General features: G+C 43.2%; 1 protein-coding gene across 2 annotated transcripts in view; it reads right to left on the bottom strand.

Moving 5' to 3' along the window:
- Positions 1-4639, bottom strand: part of NDRG2 (NDRG family member 2) — a 36284-nt gene extending 31645 nt beyond the window's left edge. Inside the window, exon 1 of one of the 2 annotated variants that reach the window (XM_088469885.1) lies at positions 4490-4639. The gene's annotated coding sequence lies outside the window, so the exon portion shown is untranslated. The remainder of the gene's footprint in view (positions 1-4489) is intronic. The other variant, XM_088469884.1, reaches the window with a different exon arrangement.
- Between the last annotated feature and the right edge of the window lie 2661 nt (positions 4640-7300).

Genomic DNA, 7300 nt, shown 5'->3' on the forward strand with positions numbered 1-7300 from the left:
GATATAGCTTTATGTGCCCGGGGCTGCTGATTGGGAAACATTGTGTACCCATTACACTCTTCCCCAGCCCTTTCATCTATCAGTTAATATAATCCCGTCGATAGAGAGCAGAGCAATGACATAGTTTCTCCCTTTTCATCAAGCCATGTTCTTGCCACAAATGAGTTCTCACATTAACTCCCCTTTAAATAATGGTATGTCCCTGCCAGCATGGGCTGGAGCTGTGGCAGGGCTCCCAGGAGTTACGCAGCTTTTGCCCTTCAAATCTTGAAGGTCATGAGATCAGCCCCATGAGACACAAAAACAGGCCGTCATAATATAAAGGTAAAATGACATATACACATAACATTGACACAAACTAGTAACTATTTAAAAAAAAATAAAAATAAATAGAAACACGGATATAGAGGCACATCATAGGTAGGTTACCAGATCGACCATGAAAAGCCAGGAACATATGAAAGTCAGACGCTGCATTTATTTTCCCTTGCTGCAGTTCTAACTCTGTAGCTTGCATGACAATTAGATGTAAGGTGTTTTTCCTGTGTCTGGATTTACAGGTCTTATCTGATAACACTGATCAAAAATATTCACAGCACATATCTATATACACATACGCCAACAGTTATTTATGTGCTTCGAAATTTACTTTATTATGGAAAACACTAAGCCATTTAATGGGAAGATTGACACAGCAAAGAATTTTTATCAATGACAAGATTACCTCCATTGGTGAGACCTCATGCGGCGTGTTTTTAAAATGCTATACATACATTTGGGGGGGGGGAATTCAATTCAAAGCGATGTTGAATAGCCGCGGGAAGGAGCTCCCGAAGCTATTGAATTCAAGGCGGTGTTTGGGCGGGCTAAAGGATTTCTCCTCACACCTACCTGTTGATGCAATGCTGTTTTACTGTTTAGCGCAATGCTGACAGCCGCGTGTCCGACACTTTAGTCAGAGAATGCCGGTTTTCGCAACTAAAACACCCAGCCTAAGTCGCGAGAAATGGCATTCTCCGACATAGCAGTGCGCTGAATTGAATAGCGCCGGGAGCTCCCTCCTGGCGCTATTCAATTTGCGTTGAATGAATTCCGCTCACTGTTTCTTATTGTTTGATTAGCAATTAAAAGCCACACAACTTCACATTACAGCTAATTTACAATAATACAATCTACGAACCGACACCTTTGTGCTTGAATCAAAAAGTTTAGTAAATTTATTTAACATGCAAAGCAAAAGGCTGTGAAGATATTCTTAACAAAATTACCTAAAATGAACACAGGGTACTATTCCAGTTATTGTTGTTCAGAACAGCTCAGTCTGGTTGCTTTAATGTTATTCAATTTGTCGAGACGTGTTTTGCTATTATCACAATTTGCTATGTGAATGAAGTTTAGCAAGTATAGCAAGACTGATTGTGGTACGTGACCTGTCAATCCAGAACTAGTCCAATCCAGACTAAACATGAGTTAAAGAAACAGCACAGACCCACTGCTCCCAGTTACTTGGCTACTCTTTGATTCACCTCTCCCGATTCAATGTATTTCAGAAATAAAAAAGTTTTATATATAAACAAAACCAGCAAATCAATTTGGTCTGCCAATTTAAAACGAGAACAGATAAGAGGGGGGTAAGATATGTGGGAGGACGAATCACAAGCTTGAAACAACAGTCCTCGAGCTTTGGGAGCCCTGCACTATTAACCTTTTACTATATGAATATCTTCTCACTGGGGGTGAATACTTGCAAAATTTTCAACACTGTACTGCAAAATATGTCTTGTTCTGCAGTTAGCCGCACAAATGTGCATGTTTCGCTGTCATAATTTTGCTTTAAATTTTTCCCTGCTCTACCACAATTACACCACAATAAACTCACGACAGTCATCCCATATTACTACATAGTCAAATTCTTCAACATATAAATTTACAAACTGAGTGCATGGAATGGAGCCTGTTGTCTCTTCCACCATAAAACTAGATTTACATGAAATGGTGCCGTGAAGTCTCTCATATTTTGTTAAAAAAAATGGCTAAATTTACTAGATAGAAATCTTAAATAAGTATCACTGTTTGCATTTTATTCTTGACTAGGTGGGAAAAAAACAACAACATTGGAAACCAACATGTAGAAGGAACAAATTGAGTATTAAACTAAAAACCATTTTTCGGCCATTCCTTTACATGTTAACAATAATTTATGCAGTTGTTCCCTGTAGCCTCAAAGCAGCATTTAATCTAAAGCTCCTTCATACCACATGACAAATTCTCACTGGAAAATTACATTTTCAAACAGTGTATTTTGTACTCTATATGGTGTACAATGACTACTTGCTTAAAGCTGATCAGCTGTGATTTATGGGCAGCCATGTCTTGCTTTCTTCCTAGCTTATGCCAAGTGCAAACCGATATCTTCATACTGTTCTTCTTAGAGTAGAGTACACAGCACACTTAGGGCCCTATTTATGAAGCCGATTATCAACAGCCTAGTGCAGGACTTTTCACAGAAATATCCTGCAAAAGGCTAATCAGCACCGCAGACCGCTGTCCCCATTACTGTCAATGGGGACAGAAGTTTGACCCCAAGCAAAACTTTTCAGACTGAGTTTAGTCCCTTTGGTTTATGCCATCCTCTGATAGTGTAAATTGCTTTCTGCCCATGGAGGCATTCTCGCAGGAGAGGGATCTTAGAATCCCTTCGGGCCTCTGTCTGGCTCCCGAATCTGAAACTGTGCACATGCGCAGTGGCAAATTCTCAGGAGTCGTCTTTCACAAATGTGAAAGACTCCTCTGATACCCTGGGGGTGTAACTTGCAGAGACATCAATTAGCGCTATCTCTGCGAGTTACATTTAGTACATACCAGGGATAATCCCTGTTGTGATGTACAACGGAAAAAAATGCAGCATTTCAAGGACTTTTAGTACATATTCCCCTAAACCAGAAATCTGCTTGTACAAGTTCCACTACTTATTTTAACATTGACAGTGACATAAACATCCTCAAATCTACACACCACCTTAAACAAGTCATATTGGAGGTAATACACAGGCTTTACTACTTAAAGTATCTAAAATTAATAGTACTCCGAGGGGGCGATTAATTGTTTAGCAAGATTTTTATTTTTTTAATTTTTTTTTAAGTCGCCCGACGGAGCAATTGAATTGTTACTCCATTTCAGCTAGAACCCTCAAGAGGATGCGAACAAAAATGTGCCCTAACCAGGACTTTAGACAGGTCAAGCAGTTTTACACGGCTAAATCCGGTCAAATAGAGCGTGAAGAGGCCTGATAACGAGCACTCAGAACAATTGAATTGCAAAACTGGGCACTCATTAATTATCACCTCCCATACAGCAAATTAATCGCCCCCTGAGTTACATAGAAACCATTAAAGTTTGATTCCCAACATCATTATGCATGTGACTGCCAAATTTACTCCTACTATGAAGGAGGGAAGAGACATTTATATTCTAATGACTTGTTTTTATAATACTTTAAACTTGCAGAATAACTTACAAAGCAAAAAATCCCTTATTATTTGCATGTTTAACCCTATTTTTAGTTTTAAATAATACAACTGTATTTAACTCAAGTTGCCAGAGTGGTCCCTTGGCATACAACAAGAAAAACAGGTGAACAAATATTTACATGTCTCCAATTATAGACTATCTATATACCTAGATCATAATCAGTGTGTGTAGCATAAACTGTGTAGGTGATGCCATCCTAGTGGGTGACGTACATTCGCCGCTTAGTGGAACTGTGATTAGTGCAGACTGTTGTGTTGTTACTACACGTGGAGTGATAGGAGGGGTCAGGGATGTTTGTGAGTGTGGCTAGAAGCATTGTGGGAGGGATTACATTGTTGTGGAGGGTGTAAATGTGTATGTGAGAGTGGCTGTGAGTTATTATAGAGAGTAAATCAAAACTAATTGTAATTATTGGATCTATCTCCTATGTTTGGTGGAGTAGGATGCACTGAGCAGTGTATGTGCAGAGCGTGCTGCACGGATGTGCGTATTGCTTGTGAGCTGCACACTGTAGTAGATAGAGCACGGATGTGCGAGTACAGAGCGGTTAGTAGCAGAGACCGTACACACAAGGACACGGCAAGCGCACACTGCTGCGGCACCGCTATAACTGTCACCCACAAAGAGGTCACACAACATGCATACCAGTCATGCATGTGCAGTATGACAACAAGAGACACATCACACACGCAGGCCATCTGTCTCATGGAAACGCCAAGAGCACCGTGACAAAAAACGCGGGCGACGTCCCCACAAAGCAGGTCGTACGACAGCCCAGCCACACACAGCATGTGCATACCGTCACACAGGGCACAGCAATCAACCGCATGATACACGTAAGGCCCGGTGGAGGGTAATAAATACAGAAAGAGCATGCATAGACACAATAGAGGGGGTGATAAGGTGAATGCACACAGCTTAGCCCAGGGTGGCACAGCATTTGTCTGGGGACACTCACTGCGATCTGGGCTGCTTTCTCTGTAACTCTCCCTTCCCTCCTGGGTTCTTTCTGTGCAGCTGTCTGAGAGATCTGAGACGAGACTGCCAGACAAAGGCACATTGACACTCCCAGAGAAAGAGACAGCAAGGGGCGGGACTGTAGGGGGAGGTCTGCGGAGAGACTGCTGCGAGACTGGAGGGGAGACAGGCGCATCAGTGTGCGCGGGGGGGCGGGTGACACAGTATCCGGAGGAAGACAGAAGAGACAACACAACAGCATGTACTGTATAGGGAGGATACATGAAGTACAGAACTGTCAGCAGACATCCGATAACTGCAATTAGAAGAGTCAGAATAGAGAGAGAGATAACTGCAATTAGTAGAGTCAGAATAGAGAGAGAGAGAGAGAGAGAGAGATAACTGCAATTAGTAGAGTCAGAATAGAGAGAGAGAGAATAGAGACAGGAGTACTAATGGGGAAACCAATTCTGTAAGATGTGATAAGAAGCAGGCTATCTAGCAGCAATGAGACCTGAGAGAAGCTGAGAGTGAGACATGCTGCAGCCGAGGACAGAGACACAACTAGCAGGAACAGTAGTGTGAGGGAGATGAAGGCAGCAGCCAGGGTATGAGACTCACACATCAATAGGGAGCTTTTTAAAGGGTTGCTTAGGAGACTGTACTCACAAATGGGTTATGCCTGCAAGACCAGTAAGAATGGTAACTGTTCTATGGAAAGCTGGTCATGCAGACAGATCTACCAGTGTTCATGATGAATTCATGCAGAAAAGTATTCATATTAAATAAATTTCCTTCTATAAGAACGTCCTGCAAAACTACATTATTTGCTGGTGACAAGTTGCTAAAAAGAAAATATTTTATACTTATTTGTTTAAAAGCTACTAAAATGTAACGTATGTCTGGAAGAATGAGGTTTTCGTTGACAGAAGGAAAGCTTAGTGTGAGAAGTGGTCCTTAGCATTGTATATAACAATATATTCTGTCATAATGGAAGTTTATCGTTATTCCCTACAAATCATCGGTTAGATATACATTTGGAGATGGACTACAGATTCCATCAAAGTATAATATTTGGCTTTAATTAAATCAGTAAAAAAACAAAAACAAATGCACAGTACAGTATTTTATTATATTATGACACACAACCTCATGAACTTGCCCCCCACATATATACCATACAGGACATGTAGGTGATGGTCTTCCACTTTGTGAATACTGCAACCAGAATCCTGGAGCTGGTTAACAATATACAATGATTCAATATACTCCTATTGGAGAGCTATGTAAGGTTTATAGAGCCCACCAGCAATGACATTCATGGATAAAGCTGACTCGATTTCTGCAAGCAAACAGTACCAAGGAACCCCCCCCCCCCCCCCCCCTACCCCTATTTGCTGTTTACGGGGGTTGTATTTGATTAAAAAAAGGCTGTCAAAGCGGGCAACCATTTTAAGTGTGACAACCAGTGGCGTCACAAGAGGGGTGTAGGCCTCACCCTACAGACCTTCCGTCAGTGACAGGAGCTAGGTGCTGCACTATAGCATTAAGGGCAGCACTCGGCTCCTGACACTGTGAGGGAGCTGGCACTGCAAACAGGGCAGTCCGCTCCGCCAGCACCCCCCTTCCCCAGTAATAATCACAGGGGTTCGGAAAACAAGGCCCCGCCCCTTCACACAGGGCCACGCCTCTTTTCACCAAGGGGAGGGACGCCACTGGTAACCAATTTGAATGCTCCTGTAAGAAACATTAGATTTCCTGTGCCTTAATACTGTCACAACCCACGTTTGTTACCCCTACCGCTGGCTCACTTACCACTCCTGTGGCCAGCTCCCTGGGCTCGGTCCGTGCGTCACCTATCATCCCAGTGAGACACCGGCTTCATCATTTCTGGCCTGCTAGGCCGCAGGTTACATCCAGCCAGCCAGCCCCGGAGTACTGCTGTCCCGATCACCTGATTGATCTGGCCAATCACTAGCCAGCCGGGACCATCTGATGCTGCTCATCCAATCCTGGCTAACCCCGGGGTATATATTCCAACTGCTGACTCTGGTCATGTCATCTCAGAGTGCTTCCAGACTACAGAGAAAGCCCATTCCAAGCCTGGTAAATACTTCTGCCAAGATCTGCCACTCAAGTGTCCTGGACTACAGAACCAAATAGGAGTGCTTTATTATTATTATCTAAGTAACAACCCAGTTCAGCCTGGTAAATCTACTGCTACACTCTTCTCGTCTACATACATCATACTATCATCAACACCGACGTCCTTGATGGTCTAGTGGGTATGATCCGGCATCTCTCTGCCGAGAGCCGGGTTCGATTCCCGGTCAGGGACGCATCTATTTCACATGTCAAGAGGTCTCCTCAGGCCTGCCAGTTTTGCATATACACCTCTCACTACTCAGACATCTACCCGACTCTGGTACCACAAACAAAAGCGTGACAGTATGTATTGGCCATATGGATCCGGCCGAAGGTATTCGTCTAGCACTGGACCTCCTCAACGGCATTGCAGGACGTCCGGAGGTGACAAGTCGCTAGTTGGCACAATGCTTACAGGAAATCCCCACCCGTCAGCATAAAATCCAAAACTCTGCTGCAGGACCTTGGGTCCCTACCCATCCTGTTTCTGTGCGCCTAGACTTCACCTATCTCCACCTAATTTGGTGGAAATCCCAAATTATGCCATGGGTTCTTGAACCAATGTGACTTCCAGCTTACTCTGCAACCTACCAACTTCCCATCTGAAAAAGCCAAAATAGCTTATATTTTCTCCAGCCTTGGATTGGGTATCCCCATTGTGGGTGAG

This window comes from Taudactylus pleione, unplaced genomic scaffold (assembly GCF_031769625.1).
Source record: "Taudactylus pleione unplaced genomic scaffold, aTauple2 ptg000095l, whole genome shotgun sequence".
In the NCBI taxonomy this organism is placed as follows: Eukaryota; Metazoa; Chordata; class Amphibia; order Anura; family Myobatrachidae; genus Taudactylus; species Taudactylus pleione.